At 35.8% G+C, this 14623-nt stretch overlaps 1 long non-coding RNA gene across 2 annotated transcripts in view; it reads right to left on the minus strand.

The window, feature by feature from the left end:
- The window catches only part of LOC128314215 (uncharacterized), a 28515-nt gene extending 23672 nt beyond the window's left edge, over positions 1–4843 (minus strand). For both annotated transcript variants that reach the window (XR_008295706.1, XR_008295705.1), the window contains exon 1: positions 4631–4843. This is a non-coding gene — a long non-coding RNA (uncharacterized LOC128314215). The remainder of the gene's footprint in view (positions 1–4630) is intronic.
- Positions 4844–14623: the final 9780 nt, after the last annotated feature.

Consider the following 14623-nt stretch of genomic DNA (forward strand, 5'->3'; position numbering starts at 1 on the left):
TTACATTTTCCATCCCTGTGTTCCTCCAAATGGGCAAAAACAGCCACTGTCTTTTAAAATGTTCTAGGTATGGGTTACAACAGAAAGGGAAGTTTCCAAACTTCCAGAGGGACTTATTTATACCTTTGGTGTTACCCCTTAAAATTTTTCTGGCTTTGGATAAAGGTGAGGGAGAAGAATTTCCTCCCCACGCTGTTGGAGGATATGTTGAGAAAATGCCACAGCACTCCAACAGCATTCTTCATCATGCTTTGTTTCCTAATTTCTGAACTGCATGGCTGACTTCTGAACCTTTAGTTCTATTGTGTGAGGATGGCTGATTAGTGTCATAAATTGATTTTTAGAACTTCCACTCTAGCATTTATAATGCTATAGCCCCTCATTTTGAAACTTGGGAGAGTTGACACCTACACCCTTCACTGCAAAGGGCAACAAGGAGATCCATTATAACGGTGGTGGTTTGCATTGACCTAAGCCACGTGTTTGATGCTTTTAAGTCTAAGTGAAGGGCCTAAACTCCCTTTTACTTACGGCCAAATATAGCCAGTAAGAGCAAATGACCATAAGGGGCTGAAAGTGGAGCTCGGTGTTCCCGTGGAAGTGGAATAATTTGAGACAAAAGATTGAAAAGAGAAGAACGTTCAATGTTTTGGTATTTGGTCAATGAAATGTTCACTTATTCACATGCCAATAATTTTGTAATATTTTCTATGGAGTTAGAGTATCTGTCTTGCATTCAGTATGGCTGATGTAAATCTGTTGACCTTTGAGATACCTAATGTGTACAATACTATTTGTAGTACAGCTACAGATTTGTGTCCTACAAATACAAGGATTCTTGGAAATTCCTATTTTTAGGGAATATTTTTAATTGTATATGCTGATTTTTTTCTAGTATGTGCTATTGGGAGATAACGTCAGTTTTGATTAGGTGACAATGACAACCAAATTTTCCATGTGTGATTATACCTTGTGATGATTAGAAGAATTTTCCACAGGCTAGTGTTCAGCTCCATATAGTTCAGTCCTTATTTCTCCTTCAATACCCAAATAGTTCTAGTAATTCATACATTATGACACATTTAAGTCACAAAATAAGGTATGATCCTGCCCCTACTTGTCATAATGTTAGATGAGTTATCACGGTGGGAGACCGTAGATTTCCTGGTAGCCATTCCTACAGTGAAAACAGCTAAAAGTAACTTAACAGCACATCATGGTACTTGTGATGCACATCACTATATTCCCCTGAATCCAAACTAAGTCCTTAACTTTTCTCCTATCAGAAAGTATCCATGGCCACTCCAACGGCATCAGAAGGAAAGTGTGTTGGAGGGAGTTGCATGGAGGAAAGCAGTGACATTTATTAACTACAATAAATTATCTAATTTTTCAAATTTTCTGGAACATATCACCTTAGGAACACTTGTAGGCCACTACCAATTTGGAAGTGGGTCTGTGAATGTGAGAGCTCCTAAAACTAATGGTTAATTTGTTTTATGGGAAATTTGTCATTAAAATGTAATAAAAACATCAAAACAAGATTTTAGATTTCTTCACTTAGAATATGGTTTATTGATGCCAGCTTATGAGCAGAAGAGTGAGAAAATCACCTGATTCCTCGAGCCCACAGATTCGTATCTCTTTGGGCAAAGCTGGATATGTTGCAAAGAGCACACAGATCCAGGTTATAAATCTTGATCATTTTGTTACCCTTTATTAGTTTTTTGCCAAAATGATTTGTCTATACAAAGCTGTTTTTGTGTAAAATTTTTTATGGTTTAAAATTTAAAAGTTAAGGGGTGCCTGGGTGGCTTAGTTGGCTGAGTGTCCAACTTCGGCTCAGGTCATGATCTCATGGTTCTTGAGTTTGAGCCTCGCGTTGGGCTCTGTGCTGACAGCTCAGAGCCTGGAGCCTGCTTCAGATTCTGTGTCTCCCTGTCTCTGACCCTCCCCCTCCCTCCCTCCCTCCCTCTCTCAAAAATAAGCATTAAAATTTAAAAAAAATAAAATTAAAAATTAAAATCCTTTTATAATTTTTGTTCACAAATGATGTATTTGTAGGAAAAAGAACCATATTTTGCTATTACCAAATCACTTATTCAGAATAAGTCTGTTTTGTAAAGGACCTTCTATTCAGGGACTGTTTCTTCTATTTTATATTCTAGGCCCTGTGAAGACATTGAGGAGGAAACATACTCCATAAACTCTGGAACACTAGCAAGCCACTCTAGGACAAAGTAAAGGTATGGCCATGTCATCTACAAAACTCTTCTCTCTATCAAGCATAAAGGTTTAACAGCTACCAGGAAATCTAAGGTCTTGGGTGAAGTGAAGCACAGTATATTATAGAGTTTATGGGCAACGTCCAGAGTGATTTTATTCTTGAGGAAACCTCCCAGATCTTGAACAACATTTGAAATTTGAAGTCAAAGCCCAAGCTGTAGCAAAAGTCTCAGCACTGGGCTTTCCTAAGTTCTCATGAAATCTATAAAATATATTGCATGATCTACGGAATGCTAAGGGAAATTTTCTCTTTCAATTTTTATGCCATAATTCTGTGGGATCTCCATAATCCTCTCACATGTATTAAGATGACTCCAAGCAGGTCGCTGTGACTGTTTAGATATTCTAATAATTTTTAATAAAATGTGTGTCATAATTTACTATAAAGTTTGAAGTATTCAGCACCTAAGGTATAATTATTTTAGGTTTATTTCCTCCAGGGGAATTAATATCAAGGTTGCAAACATCAACAGTGAAATCATAGAGTCCTTGAAAGAAATCTTGACTTCACTATTGATGAAATTTTAGCAAACACTTCAGTTCATTGAAAAGGGTAATAGTCATACACACATGAAGGTCTCAGATATTAACAGTAAGAAAGTAGAGAAATAGGGACACCTAGGTGGCTCAGTCAATTAAGTGTCCCCACCCTTGGTATTGGCTCAGGTCATGATCTCATAGTTCATGAATTCGAGCTCCACATCGGGCTCTGTGCTGACAGTGTGGAGCTTGCTTAGGATTCTCTCCCTCTCTCTCCGCCTGTCCCCTGCTCTCTCACTCTCTCTTTCTCTCAAAAAAGAGTAAGCTAAAAAAAAAAAAATCATTATAAACAAAGTAAAAAATTTTAAAAAAAGAAAGAAAGTACAGAAATAAGGTCATGCCCTAAAAGAGATTTATGTTTTCCATGAGTCTGGGTGGCTCACTTGGTTCAGTGTCTGACTTCGGCTCAGGTCATGATCTCCCAGCTCCTGAGTTGGAGCCTGTGTCGGGCTCTGTGCTGACTGCTCAGAGCCTGGAGCCTGCTTTGGATTCTGTGTCTCCCTCTCTCTCTGCCCCTTCCCCTCTCATGCTCTGTCTCTCTCTCTCAAAAAGTAAACAAACGTTTTTAAAAAATTAAAAAAATGTGTTTTCACATGAATAAGTCACATGAATAAGGCAAACATACTTTTTTTCCTTTTTACGTGTCTAAGTTTTTACATGAGTAAGTTTGAACTATTTCTAAAGCATTTAAACTTGCTCCAAGGGAAGGAAAATGTACTCTCAATACGTTTTGTGTCATCTATAGCTATTCTGACACGTAGTCGTCTGGGGAAAAGTTTAATTTTCAATGTTGAAATTTACAAATGTTTGTAAGAAATTGAAATAATTTGGAAGAAGTATACATTTCTGATTCACTGGGGAACCATCATATTTGGTCTATTTTATATACATTGTTAGCATAGATATGTAATATACATATACATGCACAAATATATTTATCAAAAGAAAGGATAATATACATACTGTTTTATGCCTTGAGTCTCCCATCAAAATATGTGCTCTACACCTATTCATATCAGTATGCACAAATCTACCTCATTTTTAAAAATAGCTATGATTTTTAAAATTCATTTTTCTTAACTATTTCTTTATTGATACTTATAACTATTAGACAGAAGGGTTCGTTGAATATCTTGTACATTTAAAATGTCATAAAGCATGCTAGTAACTTCTTTGGATCTTTGTGGATATATTCACAGGTAAAGGCAAGCATAGTTTTTTTTTTTTTTCTTATGTATCTAGGTTTTTATTATTTATGTTAGCCAAGTGAAATAAATTCAATATCATCTATTTCTAATCTCTAGAACAGTTTCTAAATATAAATCAGAGAATTTTTTTGAGATTTTCTAAAATTCACACCCAAACCATTTTGCACTGGTTACTTATGGAGGGAAGGGGGTTCACGTGCTGGGGGGGCTGGGTAGCTATTTCTAGTTCCTCCTGTGTTCATTATATTTAATTTAAATTGTATTAATACATTGTTTTATACTGCCCAGGATTTCCTTTTATATCTTTTGTAGCCCAGCGAAAGGAAAATTTCAGTTTCTTTTTGTAAACCTACCAATGACTGTCTTCAGATTTCTAATTAAAATGAATAATATGTGTGCATACTGAGGTAGTTTGTCTTCCAGTAATCTCTCTCCAAAATAGAACACTCTGATGCTTTAATTTGTCTCAAAAGCTTCCTTCTCAGTTTTTGTATATTAATCCCTAATTCTTGTATCAGATTATTTTATAAGTTTACTCTTTACAATAGTTCCCTCCACTCCTTATCTGTGGTTTTGCTTTCTGTGGTTTCAGTTACCTGTGGTCAACTGCAATGGAGAAGGGGATGATCACCTTTTAACCTATGGTCGGAAGGTCACTAGTAGGCCAACACTAGTCCGAGTGCCTAGTCATACACGTCACTGCATCTCATCACATAGACATTTTATCTTCTCCCTTCATTGCAAGATGAGTGAGTGCAGTACAAGAGGGTCAGTAGATCAACAGCCACAATGGGAATCTTGAATATGGTATGCTGGAGGATATAGACGATAAGCAACACTTAATAAACATTGAAGACATGAAATATGGTCATGTTTTAATCATTTGCTAAGTGCTTGTAGAAAAGACAAAACTATTTGACTTGTAAATTTCTGCCTTTTTAGATGTCTAAACAGATTTTGCTGTCACGCTTGAATATAGATTGGTTGATTTAAAACTAGATTTTAAAGGAATTTTTTCTCAGGATTTTTTTTACTTCCCACTTTACCACCACCATATTAGTCTGGGTCCTCCAGAGAAACAGAACCAATAGGATATAGGTAATATAGATATAGATATATCCTACCACACTTGTATGGTGTGGGGGGGGGCGGGGGGGTCAGCAAGCTGGGGAAACAGAAGAGCCAATTGTATGATTTTTGTCTGCATCTAATGGCTGAGAATTAAGAGAGCTGGTGGTATAGATTGCATTCTGAATCTGAGTCTAAAGGCAAAATAGCAATGTTCCAATTCAAAGACAGGCAGAAATTGTCTCTTACTCAGCTTTTTTTCTTCTATTCATGTTCTACGTGGATTGGATGAGGTCAACGCACATTAGGGAGAACAATCTGCTTTACTTAGTCTAATGATTGAATTGTTAATCTCACTGAGAAATTCCCCCGGAGACATACCCAGAATAGCCCTTTTGGAGACAAAAGCTTAATATGAGTTTGATATCCACTCTTTTTTTTTTTTTTTTTGAGATATTGTAATTGACATAAAAATAACACAGTATTCTATTATTTTCAGATGTACAATATAATGAGTTAACCATTCTATACATTAGAATTATATAAAATACTAATTGTATATTCTATACATTAGTGCTCATCACCATAAATATACTTGTAATCCCTTTATCTATTTACCCATCCCCTTACCTACTTCCTCTCTGGCAATTGCCAGTTTGTTCTCTGCATCTGAGTCTATTTGGGGGAATATAACTCGACATAATAGAGGACATCTATGAAAAACCCACAGCTAACCTCATCCTTATTGGGGGAAAAACTGATACGGCTGCTTCCATATCTTGACTATTACAAATAATGCTACAATAAACATAAGAGTATATATATCTTTTTAAATTGGTGTTTATTTTTTCTTTGGGTAAATGCCCAGTAGGGGAATTACTGGATTGTATATAACTCTGTTTTTAATTTCTTGAGGAGCCTCCATACTCTTTTCTACAGCAGCTACACCAGTTTGCATTCCCACCAACAGTGCATAAGTTTCTCATTTCTCCACATCCTCGCCAACACCTGTTTTTTCTTGTGTTGTTGATTTTAGCCATTCTGACTGGTGTGAGCGAGGTGACATCTCATTGTAGTTTTGACTTGTCTTTCCCTGATGATGAATCATGTTGAGTGTCTTGTGTGTCTGTTAGACATCTGTATGCGTTTTTTGGGAAAATGTCTCTTCAGGCTTTCTACCCATATTTTTATTTCCATTCTCATGAGCTACCTTCTTTTTTATCACTTTTCTCATATTACCAAGCCATGGTCAAGTACAGGCTTATTTAAGTTTTCCTGTAGGGCAACTGGTGGATAATTTTTCGGCTATTGATTCAAATCTTGCTTCAACTCTGGAAAAAGTTCTTCCTGGAAGTTTTTCCCTCCTCTCTTTCTCAGTCTCTCTTTTGGAGCTCCAATTAGGCTGTTAGGGTTATTCAGAATGTATCTCCACAAACTTTAACTCTGTGCCCATTAACATTGTCTTCTTTTAGTCTAAATCCTAAGAATTTCTTCCAGCTCGTTATTTAGTCTATTTTCATACACATTCTGTTAATCAGTTTTTCTACTACATTCTGCTATTTTAAAATTTTCATTTCTTCATATTACATTGTTTGATTTTTTTCGAGCAATGAGGTGTTTTTAGTTTGTGGGATCTTTTTATTCCTCTGAGGATTCTGTTTATATTAAAGTTTGCTGCTTTTTCAGTTCTTGGTATTTTTGATTGTCTTTCATGATACTGGATATATTTAAATAAGCAGTGATTTTTGCTTACTGCATAATTTTCATGAAACAAAACAAATTGCAAAATAGCAGAAGTGTTTCCTAAGCACTGTTTTCTGACAATAAATAGAAATTTTCCATATGAGGTAGAGGCTTTACTGACCAAACTGAATTGGGAAGCCAGTGCTTAGGGGTTGGCATTTGGACATGTGAAAAGATTAGCTTGTCTTTAAATAAATGGGAAATGTGAATGCATATGTCCTGTCCTTTGAAATAGGAAGCTAGGACTCGCTTTGCTTCTTTGCCCAACAATAATACCCATTCTGTAAATCCCTGTGGCAGATATTTAGGGTATTTTATAAATTATCATTGCGCCTTTATCTTGAGGCCAAATGGGAGAGCAACCAGCTATGATACCAAGATAATGGCACCACTTTCCCAAAGTCTGAAATTAATTGATTTGAAGACTGTCCCCTATTATACCCTGCTGTCTCTGATTGTGTGGTTGTTCAAGGTTTTGGTAGGAAGCGTTGCTTTCCAGGAGTGCTATGCTTTGCCTTTCTTGTATTGCTGTTCTATAACCATAGTACTTTCCTCCATCAGTATGACTTCATGTGATTTCTTTCTTCATCAGTTTGATCCTAGATGCTTTGGATGCTACCAAGCATCCTCTAATGCCCATCACCTGATGAATTTGTTACACCATTTCAAGCTTTCTTGACTTCAGTGAGTGATTCTTGTTTTTATATTTCTGTATCCCATCAGTTAGATTTCAGAAAAAAAAAAAAACCTTTTTGCTAAATCAAACACCTTAATCCATAGAAATTTTGTAAAGTTTATATTTACCTGAGATATAGATATTTGAGGTGTTCATATTCCTCATCTTATGCCACACTATTCTAATAGTCATTGAAAGCACCCTTCTTACTGGTCTCTCCTGAGTTTAATACATATTCCTCCCAAACACATTTGCTTCAGTAGTCTGATGTGCAATGCTAGGGTTTTCAGATCTACTAACTGCTGTAGGATATTTTATATATGCATGAACACTATGATAGGATATTTACTTTTACTTTCTTACTATAAGTGATGCTGACATGAGCATCTTCATAATACCCCGTGCCCTAGAAATATAGTTTCTCTGGAAAATGTACCCAAGAGTGAGGATGTTGGGTGATATTATGCATTGTGAATTTTACCAACTATGGCAGAATTGCTCTTTAAAACATCTGCAATACCTTTTACTCAAACGAATAACGTGTAAAAATAGTTTTCCCATTCAGCCATTGGTAATATCTTCCTTAGTTTTTCCAGATAGTAGATATAAAGTAGTATCGCACCATTGTTTATATTTGATATTTTCTAATTCTTAGTCATATTGAGCATCTTTTTCTACATCTGTGACGCATTTTGTTGTCACCTTGTATAAACTGCCTAGTAATATCATTTATTTACTATTTTTAACCTGGATTTTTTTTCAAGTCCCTTCTAATTCTAATTTGAATTAATTCATTGCATGATTATTCTTACAATAGCTAAAATTTTTTTCATGAAAGCATATATGGAAAATAGTCCATTGAGATAACATCTTTATTTTATACCTAATTCCCTTATATATTAAGTGTTCTGTCTGGAGTTTCTAATTGAATGTATTAGTCTATTTGACCATGTGTCTTCTCGTGCTGCTTTGTTTTCATTAATGAGGTTTTGTGGACTATCGGAATTTAATAGAGCTATCATATATCTTGTTCTTATTTTTCAGAATTTTCCAGGCTATTTTGCTTCTTCAAATTTATAACTGATTTTAAGAATCAATTGGTGTAGGATTAGGAGGAAAAATTGGTGGATATATTCATATTGGATCGTATTTATTTTATAGTTTACCAGAGAATAACACTAACATTTTTCTTTTGGATCTTCCCTTCCAAGAATATTATAGACTGTCCATTTGTCCAGGTGCATTTTAAGGATTATTTCAAAGTGTTCCTCATAGGATAAAGGTTTTGCAATTTTTTTGTATTAAATTGTTTGGAGACTGTTTTTAAATTACTATAAATGGAAGCTTTACTTCCATTCTTCTAATGTGGAATGGTTTATACATATGAATGATACTTATTTTTGTATGTTAATTTTATATCCCATAACTTATTTTCTTATGGTCATTTTTTAGTTCATTTCTTAGGTTTTTCTAAGTATACTTGCTAATCTACAAGTAGAAAAATTTTATATGATCTTTTTCAACTTCTACACTAATTTCTTTTGCTAAGTGCAAAAGTTAGTATGTGTTTAGAACTGTGTTGCTTAATTTCTAAATATTTGAGGCTTTTCCAGTTAGATTTCTGTTATTGACTTCTTACTTCATTATGGCCAGAGAACACTCTTTGCATGATTTCATTTTTAAAAATGTGTGTGAATTGTCATATGGCCTGTTATATGGTCTGCCTTGGTGAATTTTCCAAATATACTTAAACATAACATGCATTCTCCATTTGTTAGAAGAATTCTGCATGTTTTTATAATAAAAATGTATTGAGTTCTATCATTTTTTTCTTTCTGTATCTATTGAAATATTCGTGGGTTTTTTTTTCATTCTATTAATATGTCAAACTATGCTGTTTCCTGACATTGTTAAATTCATCCAATATTTCTAGGATGAACCCTAATTTCCTTTTTAGCTAGCTAACCAACTATTTCTCATGCTTAAACTAACACTAAAAAAAGTTTCCTTTGTTCTTAATTGAAAATAAGCAAAGTATTTACCTACATTACAATTTCTAATGGAAAACTGTATTTAATAGCATAAATATTAGAAAATTTTTCATTTATACTTAAAAGCATACCTTAATTATAAATTTAAATCCTTGGCAATTGGCATATACATTTATGTGCAAATAATTTATTGTACACTTCAGATTCAGAAAAACTGATTTCAGTTCATGTTCTAGTTTTTTTTTTTAAATCCTATTACATGTTTTCTAACTCTCAAAACCTATTTGAAATTCATTTTGGATTGTGTTTTAGATGTATGACCCTTTCTAATTTGTTTTGTTTTGTTTTTGTGGTTTGGTGTACGTGTTTCTGCATTAAGCTTGTGGCCATCTAGAGAAACAACTTCTGTTAAGTTCTGGGTGTATAGCCACAAGGAGTGTGAAGGGGGGGGTACTCCTGCATCTGGTTAAAACTTCATTTGTATAGTCCTGTGGGACCCATAAAATCAAGCCCGTTGATAATCAGAACTAGGTGATTTGGGGTCATTCCTCAGGTGACATGTGTAAACTTTGGGGTGTTAGATGTGTTGATAAGCTTCTTCTGGGAAGATACTGGTGATTTGGTTTTATTGTTGGAAAGAGCTGGAGGGAGGGGAGAGGGTGGGGGAGGTGCATACTGGCTCCTTCCAGCTCAGGGAGGGATTGCAGTCAGGACCAAGTTGTATTCTAATTAGATGTCCCATCCTCCAGCATCATCTTGTAAAGTCACAAACCCCTTCCAGGGAAGGACTTGAAGATTAGGCATTTTTACCTGTTGCCTCTGCACTAGGCTCTGGAGAGACCCATTAGGAACCTCTTCTTTCTTTGCTCTAGTCCCCTGGCACTTTTGCACTCAATTACCATTGGCTTTCAGAGCTAGGTATTTGGGGGCTCATCTTTTACATGGGAGTCTTAAAAGTTGTGGTGCTGCATGTGTGAGCTAAACCCTCAGTTCCCAAGGGAGAGGCTTGGAGTTGGGGGCTATCTCCTGTTTGTATGGAACTTTGCTGGGTTTGGGGTTTATAGTGAGAGTGTGTCTCAGCCTTTCCTACTCATTTTGATGTGGGCGATTTTCATTCATCCAGTGTCCAGGAGTCAGCAGCTAGTTTCTGAAATTCTCTCCAGCAAATTACTCCATGTGTAGTTGTGCATTTGCTACAGGCTTGGGAGGAGGGAAGTCCAAGAGTTTCCTATGTCACCATCTTGGTCCCTCTCTCCAAATGTCAAGACAGACTTTGATTCTAACAACATGCCCTCGAGTAAAGACACTAATGCTTCCCATAGACACAGCCCATAAAAGGGCATGGTTAATATTAGATGGAACAAAAGTCGAATATAACACTGACTTGAGAATTCCTTTTTAGACACTTTAACAAAAAGTACAGTGGATTAATTAGGTCTTCAGGGAACCTCAGGACTTGTGTATGAATTCTTGGTCCTTTGTATTCGTGTTGCCCTGTTGTCTTTTTAAAGTCATCATCCCATTGCAGAACGCTGAGATCAAATCCCAAACCCCTATTTCTCAAAAGTGCTTCCTTAGCTTAACAATGGCACTTCTGTTACTTCTTGGCCTTTTGACACATTACTAGATTTTTTTTTTTTTTTGGTAATGGTTCAACATGTTTTTATCTAAAATATTTACATGTCAAAAGGGAATTCTGACTCTTTTAACAGTCAAGTGTGACTGATGAGACCTATCAATGATACTACACATTGAGGTAAATGGATGGTATGGATATTATGCAGGCAGAATATCCATTCATTCCTTCTAAAGTCAGATTCTGTGAGTACTGGATGGGATCTTAATTCTTTTTTATGTTTTATTACTTTTTTATTATTTTTTGTTTAATTTTTTAAATATGCAATTTATTGTCACATTGGTTTCCATACAACACCCAGTGCTCATCCCAACAGGTGCCCTCCTCAATGCCCATCACCCACTTTGCCCTCCCTCCTACCCTCCCCCCGCCCCCATCAACCCTCAGTTTATTCTCAGTTTTTAAGAATCTCTTATGGTTTGGCTCCCTCCCTCTCTTTTTTTTTTTCCCTTCCCCTCCCCCATGGTCTTCTGTTAAGTTTCTCAGGATCCACATAAGAGTGAAAACATATGGTATCTGTCTTTCTCTGTATGATTTATTTCACTTAGGTATCTTAATTCTATCTGAATCCATGTCCTTTATAGACATGAAATAAATATCAAAATAGTACCTGATTATTTCACATCAAATTAGTTATCTTAAATCATTAAAGTTATAATTTGATTCACTATATCTGTGAATCCTAATATGTGTTGTCCTAAAAGATCATGATTATGTGACTTTTTATTCTTTCATAGTCACATAGTTAAAAAGTGGCTCATATTAATAGTCATTTACAGTTTCAGGCTCAAATGTGACCCCATTTTTAATCCTTGACCCTATTTACATGAGTATTTGGGTGTGTTAGCAATAGGATTCCTTTATTAAATGTGTTTATGGACTATTTTAATTTCAGAGAATCTTTCAGAATTCTCTGCCAAGTTAATTTAGTATTTATATGTTTTTTGTTTTTTTTTAACTTCAAGTATCTAGTAATTAAGCTTCTTCCACCTCTGCATTACAGATAATATTGCTTTTGGGGTGCCTGGGTGGCTCAGTCACGTAGACGTCTGACTTTGGCTCAGGTCATGATCTCAGGGTTCGTGTGTTTGAGCCCCACATTAGACTCTGCTGACAGCTCAGAGCCTGGAGCCTGCTTCAGATTCTGTATGTCTCTCTCTTTCCATCCCTCACCCGCTCACGTTCTGTCTCTCAAAATAAATGTTTAAAGAAAAAGATAGTATTGCTTTTTAATCCAGACCCTTGAGATGGTCTGATAGTAGAGAATTAATTTGAATTAATAAATCTCAAGATGTTAAATATTTATACAAACATCTTTTGATTTTTCTGACCTAATTCATTTTGAAAGGTTTTTTTTTTTTTAATATTTATTTTTGAGAGAAAGAAAGCACAGGCCTGGGAGGGGCAGAGAGAGTATCCCAAGCAGTCTCCACACTGTCAGCATGGAGACCAAAGTGGGACTCAATCTCAAGAAATGTGAGATCATGACCTGAGCTTCTGAAATCAAGAGTCAGAGGCTTAACCAACTGAGTCACCCAGGCATCCCTGACTTAATGCATTTTAAATGCAGTCTCTGTTTCCATTTCCTTTCCATCTTCTGTATCCCATTTTTATTTATTGCTCTAGCATTTAACCCCTGTGTTCTCACTTAAATATTAGCATCATTACAATTCAAACTTGCTGTTTGACAACTTCTATGGACTTGGTATCACAATTGTCCATAATCGTTACTTTTGAACTTCACTATCCTTGTTACTATTATGATATATGGCATGTTTTTGGAATCATGTATTTCTTTGATCAGCATGTTTTGTAATGATCCATCCATCTTAAGTATATGCAAATGCAGAAAATAGATTATAAATTATTATATAGTGATAATTTATTTAAAAATTTTTAATGTTTATTTTTGAGAGAAAGAGACAGGGCACAGGTGGGGGGGGGAGGGCAGAAAGAGAGAGAGACAGACACAGAATCTGAAAACAGATCCAGGCTCTGAGCTGTCAGCACAGAGCCCGAGTTGGGGCTTAAACCCATGAGCCATGAGATCATGACCTGAGCCAAAGTCGGACACTTAACCAACTGACCACCCAAGCTCCCATATGCTGATAGTTTATAATAATTTTGATCAGAATAGATTGTTTACTAAAATAAAAGCAACTGTTTATCTCTCAATAGTTTACTATCTGACAAGCACAGACTCTAAGGATAGATCATCAAACGATTTTAGAAATCTAAGCAATGTCCTAAATAATTCAGGAGACAGAAGCTAGCATTTTTACTCAGGATCTTAGATATCCTTACAACAGTTTTTCTATGTTTTAGTTGGTATTGTGTGTTTATAGATGTGTATTTGAAATGATGAAATCAGCTGTGAAAATAAGCAATGTGTATCATTGAGAATCTCTCCTGCTTGTTTTTATTTTCCCCCAAAAGAGTTAAACTTCATTTTACATCAAACTCTTGCAATCCAGGTATCTTAATCATTCATCTTTGGACAAATAAAATTGACTCATAAAATGACAGAACAGTTTGTTTCACAGTGAGCAGATGTGGGCATACATTACATGGTATCCCATCTGTGACCATCGTCTATCTCCGTGTCCCATAAGACATAATTCTCCTAAAGAATTATTCATCATTTAAACATTCTGAATCAGGAATCCAGGTCTGAGCTATCAGATCACTCTCTTGGAACACAATGCCTAGGGCTCCCTTGAAGGCCCTGTGGTGTAGCATGGAAAGAGCAGTGAGTGCTTCTTGCTGGATGTACTGGGCTCAATGGGCCACCATGGACCTCTCACAAGTATGCAGAAATACATTTATATATAATTAAGGTAAACGCTGTCAGATGGAAATTTGAGAAGAACATCGTAAAATAAAATACAGAGTAAAACTAGAAGTAAGAATAAAAGGTTAACAAGAGGGAAATGTAATGTCGCACCAAGAGCAAAGGGGAAAAAATACACGAGTTTATGAGCACCTGCAAAACATTATGTCATGAGTGGGCTAGTCACCTGCTCAGAAAAATGATCTGTGGTGTTCAAAAAGAATAGTGCTGAAGGATAATCAAATGAGTAGTATGAAAAGTATTAAAATATTTTAAAAATCCAATACTTGTGTCATTGATTGTTTTAAGTTTATTTATTTTGGGAGAGGAAGGGAGAGCAAGAATCTGGAGCAGGCTCCCTGCTCAGTGCAGAGCCCGATGCGGGGCTTGATTTCCCAAACCTGAGATTATGACCTGAGTGGATATCAAGAGTCAGACGTTTAACCAACCGAGCCACTCAGGTGCCCCTGATACTTGTTTCATTTAAATGAGTCTTCATGGTTACTCAAAACCAACAAACAAACAAAAAACTAGTATTTAAAAATGTCACTTTTGCTATTGTACAGACACCTCTACGATGGCCTCACATGATCCTGACCTCCAGGTATCTGCTGAGTATGTAATTCCTTCCCATTGACTAACTTG

This window comes from Acinonyx jubatus, chromosome B1 (assembly GCF_027475565.1).
Source record: "Acinonyx jubatus isolate Ajub_Pintada_27869175 chromosome B1, VMU_Ajub_asm_v1.0, whole genome shotgun sequence".
NCBI lineage: Eukaryota > Metazoa > Chordata > Mammalia > Carnivora > Felidae > Acinonyx > Acinonyx jubatus.